Source organism: Cololabis saira, chromosome 19 (genome assembly GCF_033807715.1).
Source record: "Cololabis saira isolate AMF1-May2022 chromosome 19, fColSai1.1, whole genome shotgun sequence".
Classification (NCBI taxonomy): Eukaryota; Metazoa; Chordata; class Actinopteri; order Beloniformes; family Belonidae; genus Cololabis; species Cololabis saira.
In genome coordinates, this window is record NC_084605.1 from 16,368,975 (window position 1) to 16,382,231 (window position 13,257).

The 13,257-nt window shown below is 47.6% G+C and overlaps 1 pseudogene; it reads right to left on the reverse strand.

Annotated features, from left to right (window-relative positions):
- Window positions 1-13,257, reverse strand: part of LOC133419095 (zinc metalloproteinase-disintegrin-like BjussuMP-1) — a 30,185-nt pseudogene that overhangs the window by 11,653 nt on the left and 5,275 nt on the right.

Sequence of the window (13,257 nt, forward strand, 5' to 3'; positions counted from 1 at the left end):
TCCATTGTCAACGCGGCGGCTCGAAGCTGCGGACGCAAGGTCTCCGGTGCCTGCCGTGGCGGCAATCCTAGAACCCGGTGGTGGACACCGGAAGTACAGGATGCCGTCAGACTGAAGAAGGAGTCCTACCGGGCTATGTTGGCCGGTGGGACTCCTGACGCAGTAGATAGGTACCGGCAGGCCAAGCGGGCCGCGGCTCGGGCAGTCTTGGAGGCAAAAACTCGGGTCTGGGAGGAGTTCGGGGAGGCCATGGAGGAGGACTTTCGGTCGGCCTCGAGGAAATTCTGGAGGACCGTTCGGCGCCTCAGAAGGGGGAAGCAGTACTCTGCCGGCACCATTTATGGTGCTGGTGGGGAGCTGTTGACCTCGACTGGGGACATTGTCGGACGGTGGAAGGAATACTTTGAGGATCTCCTTAACCCGACTGACATGCCTTCCACTGAGGAAGCAGAGGGTTGGGGCTCGGAGGCGTGCTCATCCATCACCCAAGCCGAGGTCACCGAGGTGGTTCGTAAGCTCCTCGGTGGCCGGGCACCGGGGGTGGATGAGATTCGCCCTGAGTACCTCAAGTCTCTGGATGTCGTAGGGCTGTCTTGGCTGACACGCCTGTGCGACATTGCATGGAGGAAGGGGACAGTACCGCTGGGGTGGCAAACCGGGGTGGTGGTCCCTCTGTTCAAAAAGGGGGACCGGAGAGTGTGTTCCAACTACAGGGGGATCACACTTCTCAGCCTCCCGGGGAAAGTCTACGCCAGGGTACTGGAGAGGAGATTACGGCCGATAGTCGAACCTCGGATTCAGGAGGAACAATGCGGTTTTCGTCCCGGTCGTGGAACACTGGACCAGCTCTATACCCTCCGCAGGGTGCTCGAGGGTTCATGGGAATTTGCCCAACCAGTCCACATGTGTTTTGTGGATCTGGAGAAGGCATTTGACCGTGTCCCTCGTGCCATTCTGTGGGGGGTGCTGAGTGAGTATGGAGTCCGGGGCCCTCTACTAAGGGCTGTCCGGTCTCTGTATGATCGAAGCAGGAGTCTGGTTCGCATTGCCGGCAGTAAGTCAGACTTGTTCCCGGTGCATGTTGGACTCCGGCAGGGCTGCCCTTTGTCACCGGTCCTGTTCATAATTTTTATGGACAGGATTTCTAGGCGCAGCCAGGGGCCGGAGGGGATCCGGTTTGGGAACCTCAGGATTTCATCTCTGCTTTTTGCAGATGATGTTGTCCTGTTGGCTTCATCAGACCGGGACCTCCAGCATGTGCTGGGGCGGTTTGCGGCCGAGTGCGACGCGGCAGGGATGAGAATCAGCACCTCCAAGACCGAGGCCATGGTTCTCGACCGGAAAAGGGTGGCATGCCTTCTCCGGGTGGGTGGAGAAGTCCTGCCTCAGGTGGAGGAGTTCAAGTATCTCGGGATCTTGTTCACGAGTGAGGGAACAATGGAGCGTGAGATTGACAGGCGGATCGGTGCAGCGTCCGCAGTAATGCGGTCGATGTACTGGACCGTCGTGGTGAAGAGGGAGCTGAGTCGAAAGGCGAAGCTCTCGATTTACCGGTCAATCTACGCTCCTACCCTCACCTATGGTCATGAACTTTGGGTAGTGACCGAAAGGACAAGATCGCGGATACAAGCGGCCGAGATGAGTTTCCTCCGCAGGGTGGCTGGACGCTCCCTTAGAGATAGGGTGAGGAGTTCGGTCACCCGGGAGGAGCTCGGAGTCGAGCCGCTACTCCTCCACATTGAGAGGAGTCAGCTGAGGTGGCTTGGGCATCTGTACCGGATGCCTCCTGGACGCCTCCCTAGGGAGGTGTTCCAGGCATGTCCCACCGGGAGGAGACCCCGGGGAAGACCCAGGACACGCTGGAGAGACTATGTCTCTCGGCTGGCCTGGGAACGCCTCGGACTCCCCCCGGAAGAGCTGGAGGAGGTGTCTGGGGTGAGGGAAGTCTGGGCATCCCTGCTGAGGCTGCTGCCCCCGCGACCCGGTAACGGAAAAGCGGGAGAAGATGAGTTGATGAGTTGAGTTGATAACCACATCCTGTTAGTTAAATAAAACCAACGTACCCCGTTGTTGTTGCACTTCTTTGCACATTCCTCCTTTTTGCCGTAAACGGACACGTCCACACACCTGTTGTCGAGGCACACCTGAGAAAAATGTTTGAGTTGAGCAAAAAAGACCCAACACCTTCTTAATAAATATACACTTGTGCCCAGTGTGTGGGGGGGGGGATCACCTTATCTGTTCCACACTTGGTTCCTCTTGGCACCATGTCGATGTTTCTGGTCCTGTCGACCTCCACGGGCACCTTACATTCGATGGTATACACGGTGTAGCTGGCCCGCTTACCTGTGATGGACTCCTCCCCCCCCACGCAGAACATGGACCCACACTTCACATTCCTACAACACACAAAGACGGTGTCATCAGGGCTTCCTGGGGATTTGGGCTCATTAGCGGCGTCTCGGTGCAGCGTTGGTACGTACGGAGCAGAGCAGGGGACCGGACCCAGTTTGTCTCTGCCACAGTTGGCCCCTTCCTCCCCCCGTTTGTTCAGGTTGTAGCAGAAATCAGGTCCATTTCTGGTCCCTGTCAGAGAAAACACATGAAACTTGGAGCTGACTGAAGAATTGAAAACAATCCCGTGACAGTTAGCAGTGAAAATGACGACGACGGCGTAGCCGTGACGATGACGGCGTAGCCTTGACGACGACGGCGTAGCCGTGACGATGACGGCGTAGCCGTGACGACGACGGCGTAGCCGTGACGACGACGGCGTAGCCGTGACGACGACGGCGTAGCCGTGACGACGACGGCGTAGCAGTGATGACATCCCTGCTGAGACTTCTCCTTATATTATTATTATTTAAATATGTGAGGATTTTAAATATCGATAAAACAGCCTACGTTTAGCATATTTAAAGGCTAGATAAACTACGACATGAATGCATCTTGTGTTTATAATTACCTTTAATACTACAGATGAAATATATTAAGCCTTGTTGTATCACGGTAACATATCTGACTAGAACTAGTCCATTAGGTCCGGGGTCTCGGGGAACCCAAGCAGGACTCTCCACGCAAGTCCGAGTCCCCTTGAGAAGGAGCCACCAGTGCGTACGGGGCACCAGGCCAGGCTTGCTGAACCACCGCTGCAGGGAGCCCCAAGGGTGTGATGGCAGAGGTTGCTGTCAACATCCCCACTAGCCTGAGCCACGTCTGGACACCCAGACGCACCCCCAGCTGGAAGGAGCGGAGCAGGTGCAGTTCACCTGACCCTTCAAGCCTGCATGGAGTCCAGACCCAGGCCAATGAAGGCAGCCCGCTGCGTGGGGCAGCTGCTCCCCTGAAGGCCACTGTGACCCTGGGACCTGGTCTGCAGGACCCACAGCTCTGGCCTAATAGGATGGGTCGAGGGCTTCCAGCACCGGGACCAGAGCCAGAGCCTTCCAGAGCCTGCTTTGCCTCCGGGCCCCATAATCGCCCGGGCATCATCCAACATTGGAGCCTGCGCCAGCCACAGCTGGGCCGTGGTACTAGGAATGGGCGATATTTTACCGTTCACGATATACCATCAAAAAAATTCTCCACGATAAGAATTTGTCATCTCGCGGTAAAAACGATAAATTCCCATTGATGACGTTTTTGTGTAAAGCTGATTTATGGTTCTGTGTTAAATCCATGCAGAAGGAAGGAAGGAAGAAAGAAAGAAAGAAAGAAAGAAAGAAAGAAAGAAAGAAAGAAAGAAAGAAAGAAAGAAAGAAAGAAAGAAAGAAAGAAAGAAAGAAAGAAAGAAAGAAAGAAAGAAAGAAAGAAAGAAATGAGCCAGAAAAAAGAATGAAATGAGCCAGAAAGAAAGAAAGAAATGAGCCAGAAAAAAAGAATGAAATGAGCCAGAAAGAAAGAAAGAAAGAAAGAAAGAAAGAAAGAAAGAAAGAAAGAAATTAGCCAGAAAAAAGAATGAAATGAGCCAGAAAGAAAGAAAGAAAGAAAGAAAGAAAGAAAGAAAGAAAGAAAGAAAGAAAGAAAGAAAGAAAGAAAGAAATGAGCCAGAAAAAAGAATGAAATGAGCCAGAAAGAAAGAAAGAAATGAGCCAGAAAAAAAGAATGAAATGAGCCAGAAAGAAAGAAAGAAAGAAAGAAAGAAAGAAAGAAAGAAAGAAATTAGCCAGAAAAAAGAATGAAATGAGCCAGAAAGAAAGAAAGAAAGAAAGAAAGAAAGAAAGAAAGAAAGAAAGAAAGAAAGAAAGAAAGAAAGAAAGAAAGAAAGAAAGAAAGAAAGATAAATTCCCGTTGATGACGTTTTTGTGTAACAAACATGGCGGATCTGAGAGCGAGATAGATTTATAGTTACAAAGGTGGAGTTGAATTGGTATTTTTTTTATCGTCATTTTTATCGTTATCGGGATAAATGCCAGAAATGATCGTGATACATTTTTTAGTCCATACCGCCCATCCCTACGTGGAACCACCAGGGTCCCTGGTCCTCAGGCCGAGGCCATGCAGGGCTGCTGGTGCCCAGCTCCGTCCTCCCTGCTTGTACCGGGACCAGCACCGAGAGGAGTTCCCAGTACCAGCAGTCGGGCCAGCCAGGAGCCCGGGTCATAGGCCTTCGTGAGGTCCGTGGGGACGAAACAGAATCACGGTTATCAGAACATCTGCCGTGTGCAGACCTCTAGAAGTTATCTGAAGGCCGACGTTTATCTGAATTTGCATTAAATCTGATTGTTTAAACCACATATATGCTCAAAGTTTCCAGTCTTGCAAATATCCAGTTTATTTCCATAAATTCTCACGTACTTCTGTTTATTCCTCATATCTGCTAGTGGAATTTTCCAACTTTAGCATCATTAATCTTAAAGACCAAAGCACCAACAAGGTGTAGTTTTCCTGTTCAGAGAAAGCAGGAAGCACTTGTAACCGGTGTGTTTCCTGTGGCTGGCGGGGGCCTGAAGCGTACCTTCTCCAAACAGCCTCCAGCAGTGCTGCTCCCGCGTGGGACACTGGCCGTCGTGGCAGAAGCCCGGTGCCTGGTTGGAGCACGGCTTGCCGTTCATCTCAAAGTCGTCCTCGGGACAGTCCTGCGACTGTCCGGTGCAATACTCGGGCAGGTCGCACTCGCCGGCGGACTTCCTGCACACGCTGCCGGACGCTCTCAGCTGTGGGCGAGAGCAGGCGTCAGGTTCCCGGGGAACCACGGAGAACCCCGGAGACGTGTGTTCTGGCTCTTCATGCTGCAGCCAGCTCGTGTGTGATGTGCTACTGACGTCGCCGCCATGGCAGGAAGGATGTTGGGAGTAACAACATCGCCTTCCCCTTCTGTTGCATTGGGAAGCCTGCTGGTGTGAAGGGTGTTCTTGTGCTATAGCGGCTGGTGTATGACCCCCCCCCCACCCCCGTTATCTTGGAAGCCAGAACATTTTCCAAGTGTTGTGAGGAGGAGAAGGCTTCACTGTTCATGTGTTGTGGCTATTTGAACATCCGTCTGAATTTCTTTCTTTCATTCTACTCATATCTCTTCAGTGTTTCTCTTTTTTATCCCTGTACATGCTCCCCCTGGGATCCATTCTTAGAAAATATAACATCTCCTTTCACTGCTATGCTGATGACACGCAGATTTACATGCCATTAAAACACAACGACTCCCACTCTTTTAAAAGTTTACTCCACTGTCTTGAGGACACCAAAGCCTGGATGGCTTTAAACTTTTTAAACTTGAATGAAAATAAAACTGAGGTCCTAGTTTTTCGTCCCAGTGCTGCCTGTGACTCAGACGTAGATCTAGGACCCCTAGAGCCACATGTCAAAGATACTGCCAAAAACCTTGGGGTCATTTTGGACTCTAACTTTAAAATGGAGAAACAAATTAATGCAGTTGTAAAATCTAGTTTCTTCCAGTTGAGGCTTTTGTCCGAGGTTAAACCCTTTTTATCTTTCAAAAACGTTGATAAAGTTATACACGCCTTTGTGTCATCCCGTCTAGACTCCTGCAAGGCCCTGCATGGAGGCGTTAGCGGGTCCTCCCCGTCCCGTCTGCAGCTGGTTCAAAACGCTGCAGCCCACCTCCTCCTGTCACCATGTGACACATGAGCTCGCAGCTCTTCATTGGCTCCCCATCCGTTATAAGATCCATTTTAAAATGATTTTATTTGTTTTTAAATCTTTACATGGTCTTGCACCTTCTTACATCACAGGTCTTTTAAATGTACTTTTGGGGCTCTTAGTTCAGCTGACCAACTCCAGGCTAAAGAGCAGGGGGGGCCGGGCCTCTGCAGTAACTGGTCCCAAACTCTGGACTGAGCTGCCGCTCCTTCTGTGGCTGTTTTCAAATCTCATCTTAAAACTCATTTTTACTCACTAGCTTTTAACTTACCATGATTGTTGTTTTTTTATTCATGTGTTTTTGTTTTCCTTTCACTTGTCCAGCACTTTGGTCAACTGTTGTTGTTTTTAAAGTGCTTTATTAATAAACTTGAACTTGAGTGTTGGGAATAACAGCGTTAAAAATAGTGGCGTTACTGACGCCGTTATTTTTTCCCAGTAACAGGTAATCTAAGTAATTACTATTTCTCAAACGTGACTCACCGGACTCACTCAGAATGAGTCAGGTCGGATAACAGCAATTAGATTCATGTAAGTGTGTAGTAACGCGCCACATTTCACTGTTAGTAATGGTAACAGCGTTGTAACGTTTGAAATAGTAATGAGTTAGATTACCCGTTACTGGGAAAAGATAACAGCGTCAGTAACGCCGCTATTTTTAACGCCGTTATTCCCAACACTGTTTATCTTTACTGTCCGAACGTATTTCTTTGATGACGCAGCAGTGCCTTTGAGCAAGGCGTGTACCTGGCAGTCCTGGCAGCAGCGTCCGTGAGCACACTGAGCTCCCTCCGTCAGGCGACACGTGGAGGCGTCACAGCAAGGGTTGCTGCACTCCTGGAAGCAGAGAGAAGAGCACATCTCTGTGATGCGCTGCTTCTGCCAACAATCTGTCCTCCCTGATAAGAGCAGATGCCTAGCGGCCTCTTCCTGCCTTCTGTTAGCCGTCACCTCCCACAGAAAACCACACCCATCGGCAGAAACAGAAAACACCACTTACACCCTCCTTCACTATATATATATAGATATATAATATAAATAAATGAATATTTACTAAACATGGTTATTGGTGCAAACTATGATAACTATACATTGTTTAAATGTGTTGATATAAAATGTATGAATATGTACTGTTTTTATCCATCCATTATCTATACCCACTATATCCTTTGCAGGGGGGTCTGCTGGAGCTTATCCCAGCTAATTTTCAGGCGAGAGGCAGGAGTTATCCCTGGACAGGTCGCCAGTCCATCACAGGGCCACATACATACAAACAACCATGGACACACTCACACTCACAACTACGGGCAATTTAGAATCATCAGTTAACCTACTACGCATGTTTTTGGACTGTGAGAGGAAGCTGGAGTAACCAGACCCACGCAAGCTCGGGGAGAACATGCAAACTCCACACAGAAAGACCCTGACAGGTCAGGGAGTCGAACCGGCAACCTTCTTGCTGTGAGGCAACAGTGCTAAAGCATCTAAATGTTAAAGGAGCCGTCTGTAAGAAATGGCCAAAACTGGTACTGCAGTCACTTTCCAAATATTGTTGAGCGGCGTGTACCCTCCCCTTCCTCCCCCCGACCAGAGGTTGCCAGGTAGGCTGCAGAATGCAGCAGGAACGTAGGCTGCCATGGCTGCGATAATTAGAGCCGAGCTGGCAACCCGGATGCCGAAACAATACTAACTTGGTGATTGGGAGATAGGTGGAGGGTGGAGCTTCAGAAACAATACTGACTTGGTGATTGGGAGATAGGTGGAGGGTGGAGCTTCAGAAACAATACTGACTTGGTGATTGGGAGATAGGTGGAGGGTGGAACTTCAGGCCAAAACAAAAAATGACAACATCAACATCAGTTGAGGGCTGCAACTCCTCTTTTTAAACTGGAATATCCTGGCTTGAGTGCTGTTGTCAGTGACATAAGTATTTGAAATGAACATGATTTTTAAATGTCTGTTGACATATCGGGGTCATTTTATGATTCGTTTTATTATTGCTCTTACATACGGCTCCTTTAAATGGAATTACTTTTTTTTATTTTCTGTTTTTCCTTTCTTTTTTAAGATGCTACCTCTTTAGGTTTGCTTTTAATTTTTGTTTTCTTTGTATTATGTGTCGGACCCCAGGAAGAATAGCTGCAGTTTTGCTGTAGCTAATGGGGATCCAAATAAAACTATAAACTATAAACTATAACGGATCTTTGGAAACTGCTCAGCTAGCTGCAGGCCTCACCTGGGCGGGGCCACAGTCACACTCCTCTCCCGGGTCCAGCAGGGCGTTGCCGCAGCGAGGGCCCACCTCCACGGTCCTGCCGGGGCTGGGCTGCTGCAGGCAGCGGGGCTGCGCCCGCTCCATGAACTCGGCCAGCTGCTGCACGCTGCAGCCGCTGAACAGCTCCGGGAACACCTTGTCTCCAGTCCTGCAGAGCAGCGAGGGCTGATCACACTCATCTCAGTCAGTCCACAAATGCTCTAAATGAGTACGAACACGCGTGGGCTCTGTTGTCAGATGAATGAAGCACCTACATACTCATACTCACACAGTTTTGGGGGACAGATAATCACAGTAGCTTAGCTTTGATTCAGTCTCAGGGACCTGAAATGGTCTGTGCCTGTTCTCGTATCTGTTTGTTTTTTCTCTAACAGATCTCCAAGGCTCACCCCGACCCCCCCCCTCCCCTTCACTTTAAAAAAAATAAAAAAAAAATATTAAAAAATAAATATATATATATAAATAAAATAAATACATATCATATATGATATATATTATATATTAAAAATGTGCATATATATATATATATATATATATATATATATATATATATATATATATATATATATATAAATATATATATATATATATATATATATATGCCTTAGGTTTGAATGAAAAAAAGATTAATGAAGCATTAACGACAGCGCGTTTCTTAGCAATGACACATCAAAGTAAATTGCTACTAACAGACCTGTTTATGAATCCAGAAGGTCAGTATTTTTATAACTTATCTATCATCAGCGTATCCAGTGAAGAAGTGCAAATTCAAACATGAAATCCAACATAACCACCAGACTGAGCAGGTCCCCTGCCACCTGGAGCCGGTCCTGATGCAGACGGCCAGAGGTCAGATATCTTACTCCAGAGATGGGAGTTAAAAGGATGAGGAACGTAACACACCTCAGCTTCTCAGCCATCACACAGTTCCCGCTGGAATACGGACCACAGGTGCAGTCCGCCGCGTCGTGGGACATGCCCAAGTTATGCCCCATCTCATGAGCGATGGTGGAGGCCAGGCCTACCGGGTTGTCATGGTGATCCTAGCAGAGAGGGGCAGATTTGCAGCAATGAAAACAATCCGAATGAAGAAGGTAAAACCCCCAGCAGCCTTGGCCTGTCGCTGCCCACCCACCTGATTGACTCCGCCGGAGTTTTCCGTGCACATGGCGAACTTATTGGCCAAGCCAACTGTGTCTCCATCAAAGTCTTTGCCCCTGTTGAGGACAGGCGTCCAGCATGAGGTCAGACGGGACACATCTCAGCGGTGCAGCTCTGCACCCCGGGCCCCAACACTCACGTCACAAACTGGGCGTTGTCGTGCTTCACCCTCTTCAGGAGCTTGGTCTGGCGCCACACCAGGAAGTTGTCCAGGGTCTTCTCTGGGTTCAGGTCCACGTGGATGTAGTCTCTGGCCGACCAGATCTCCAGCCCCACCAGCAGGACGCGGATGTTCAGGGAGCGGTAGAGCTGCAGGCCCGGGGGGGAGACGGGGGGAGACGTTCAGGATGTGCAGAAACCGTGAGAAGCCTGCGAGCGCTGAGAGCTGAGTTACCTTGTCCATGTGGTTGACGGCTCCGAGGACGCGGGACTTGGTCTCGTCTCCGTATCGCTGGTACTGCAGGGGAGGCAGCATGGTCAGGGCTGTTCAGCGATGGAGGAGACGTCGTAGTGCAGGTACTCACCTCAGCGTTGTCCACCACCACGTACAGCTCCACGAACCTCTGGGGAGTCTCCAGCGCTTTGGTTTTCTGAGAGCAGAAAAAGAAAAGAAGGATATTAAAAAAGGAAACTCATTTAGACGTACAGAGCACGTCCTCCTGAAACAGCTCAGTGTTACGACCTGGGAAATCCCTGTTAACCACATTTCCCTGCTTTTTACAATGGCTGCAGTTATTATTATTATTAATAATAATAATAATAATAATAATAATAATAACAATAACAATAACAGAAATTCAAGGGGTTATTTAGGAAAACACCGAATGAGACAATGAAGCAAACGCAGAAGCAATTCAGCTGATATATTATCCACTAGTTATATTGCAAAAACCTCCCCCCTCATTTACATTTATATTTGTCATATGTATGTCTATTTATTGTGATTGCAGTTAACAAATGATCAAAATGGCCATATCATGCACATTACCAGGCATGGTATTTAAATCCTTGGTGCCATTCGTTGACACACGCTGTAATTATTTCAGACTAAAAAAGGTCTCGATTACGTGCACGCAGAAACGTGCACCGCATGGAGACGATGACCCTGAAAGGGAAATCCCCTGCACCTTACAAAAGTTAGAGGCCCTGACATTACAGATGCTCCCACATCTGTATCTTCATTATCCACATATACACATTCTAAAATAATAAAAGAAAACAAAAGTCAGTAACGTATCAAACATGCGTCTTGTGCTGTCCGGGCTGATGGGTAGCTGAGGGACTCCAGCGGTGTCCCGGGTCAGGGACAGATACGCCACCAGCAGACTTCACATATTATTAAATATGAAACATCACCGGAGCATCAGGGTGTCCTCCGCAGCGCCGATGCTGAGCCCGGAATAAAGACGCAGCTTTCAGACGCTCAGTGTTGATCCTTTTTAGGAGCTTTTTATTGCTTTTTATTATTTTACCTCTTTTCTTATCATTTTATTTCATTTTTTTTGTTATTTAAGCGTACTCTTAAATTAAATACTCATGATTTTTGAAAACCGTGCAAAGTTATGGATAAGCCCTGAATGCAGGCATTAATTTGTGGCATAGAATTGTCAAATTGGTTTAATTCACCGTACGAATTGTTACAGATTACTTTTGTAATACTGTATTTGACCCGGTCTTTGTACGTTTTGACCGTATAGAAACGTAATTCCTGCCATTGTAAGAATGAATGAATATTTTACCTCTTTTCTCATCATTTTATTATATTTTATTTGTTATTTACTGTTTAATTGTGTCTTGCCACTTTTAATGTTGATGTAAAGCACTTTGAATTACCTTGTGTTGAATTGTGCTATACAAATAAACTTGCCTTTTCTACATTTGAAAGATCTAAAGTTTCTTTGTACGTTCATCAAATAAGTTTTGTTGGTTTTATGAGACAAACATCTAATAAGAAGTTAGAGTAATCGTTAGCTGGAAGCCTACTTAACACACTTCACCATCTAAGTTTATAGATCAGCGTACCCATGATCTGGACCTGAAGAGGCCTGCGGGCTCCGGGCGATGGCCCCGGTCCTGGTCCTGGTCCCGGTCGGTGGTGTTGGAGGAGCCGCAGGTCGGACGGCCGCTGACGTTCAGGTGCTCCTGCCGGTACACGGCGTGCTCGTCCTCATCGCTCTGCCCCAGGGGCTCTATCAGGTAGACCTGCTGCCGGGCCCTCAGGGCCCCGCTGTTCACATCACAGGAAAGGACACATGTGGTCAGTGCTTACTGGCTTTTGTAAAGATTCAGAAAGGTGGATAAAACTACAGAATAAAGTCACATAATATGAGATAAAGGAGGCTAGTGTCACACCATGGTGGGGTTGTCTTTTCTTTGGGTCTTTTTTGTCTTGTCATTTCCTGTTTTATTTTGAAAGAAGTAGCTCTCCTCTCGTTTCAGGTCACTTGCCCTTCCTCATGTGTCTGATTGCCCTCCCTGATTCCTGATTGTGTTCACCTGCTCCTCATTACCCCTAGGTGTTCAAATAGTCTGCGTCTCCCCTGGTCTTGTGCCAGTATATTCGTCTTGGTTCATGTGCGTTCACCCGAGCCGTCTTCACAGTCATTGCCACAGTTCTTATCGGTTTCCTCCAAGTGAGAGGTATTTATATCTTAGTTGAATTTTCTAGTTAATGTTTGCATAGCCTCTTGTGTCCTCCGTGTGGAGTGAGTTTTATTTTTGGTATTGATTAACCCTGCTTTTTTGTGAAGAAGCACGTCATAGATAATATTTTATAGCCTGCTTTTTTTCTCTGCCTTGGAATTAAACCTGAATTACTATTAAAGACTCTGATACCCTGCATCTGCGTCCTGGGTATAAGCCTGGCTGTGACAGTGGCCAGTGTGTACTGTCTTTCAAAATAAAACAGGAAATGACAAGACAAAAAAAGACCCAAGACGAGACAACCCCACCACGGTGTGACAGCTAGATACGGCTGTGCTTCCTGTGAAGCAGGTCATGTGACCTAAACACTTCAGAGACAAACTGATTTACTAAATATCATGAAGCAACACATTTCTCAAACATCTAAGAAACTTTCACTAGAAACAGAGTTTTGACACGTTAATGACAGAGGACGTGAAGGTGGTTACCGGATGCCTGAGCAGGTTCCCACGGCGACCCAGGAGTCGGCCACGCCCTCCACGTGTCCGTGGTAGAAGCAGTGCTCCTGGGCACAAACACCGAGACGTCACACTCAAAGATCGGCTTTGTGTTAAACCTCTGCTCAGATCCTGAATCCCAGATCTGGAGCCCCGGGTCGTACGCCGGTTCTACCCCGGTCGGCAGCGTTTCATGAACCTCACACGCTCGCTGACCACGTCCCACACACAGCCGTAACTTAAGCAGCAGTTCCAGGTTCAGATGAACTCTTTAGTCGCTGCGGTTATTCTGAATATAACCCAGATTCCAGGTAACATCATAGCCTACTAGCATTAAATAAATTATCAATATTAAATTCTAGCTGTAAAAATACAACTCAATGTTAGAATGCTGGTAACGGAGACATGTTTCTGTGTGAAACTGAAGAGCAATTTGATTCATTTTATTCCATTTTTCCAACCAAAGTTCCAGATAGAATACATAATTTTAACAACTTTTGAAGATTAAAGATACAAGCAAATATGAGCGTAAAGATCGTGTGAGAAGAAAAAGGGAATTATAGTAAAAGTTACCTTAAATCC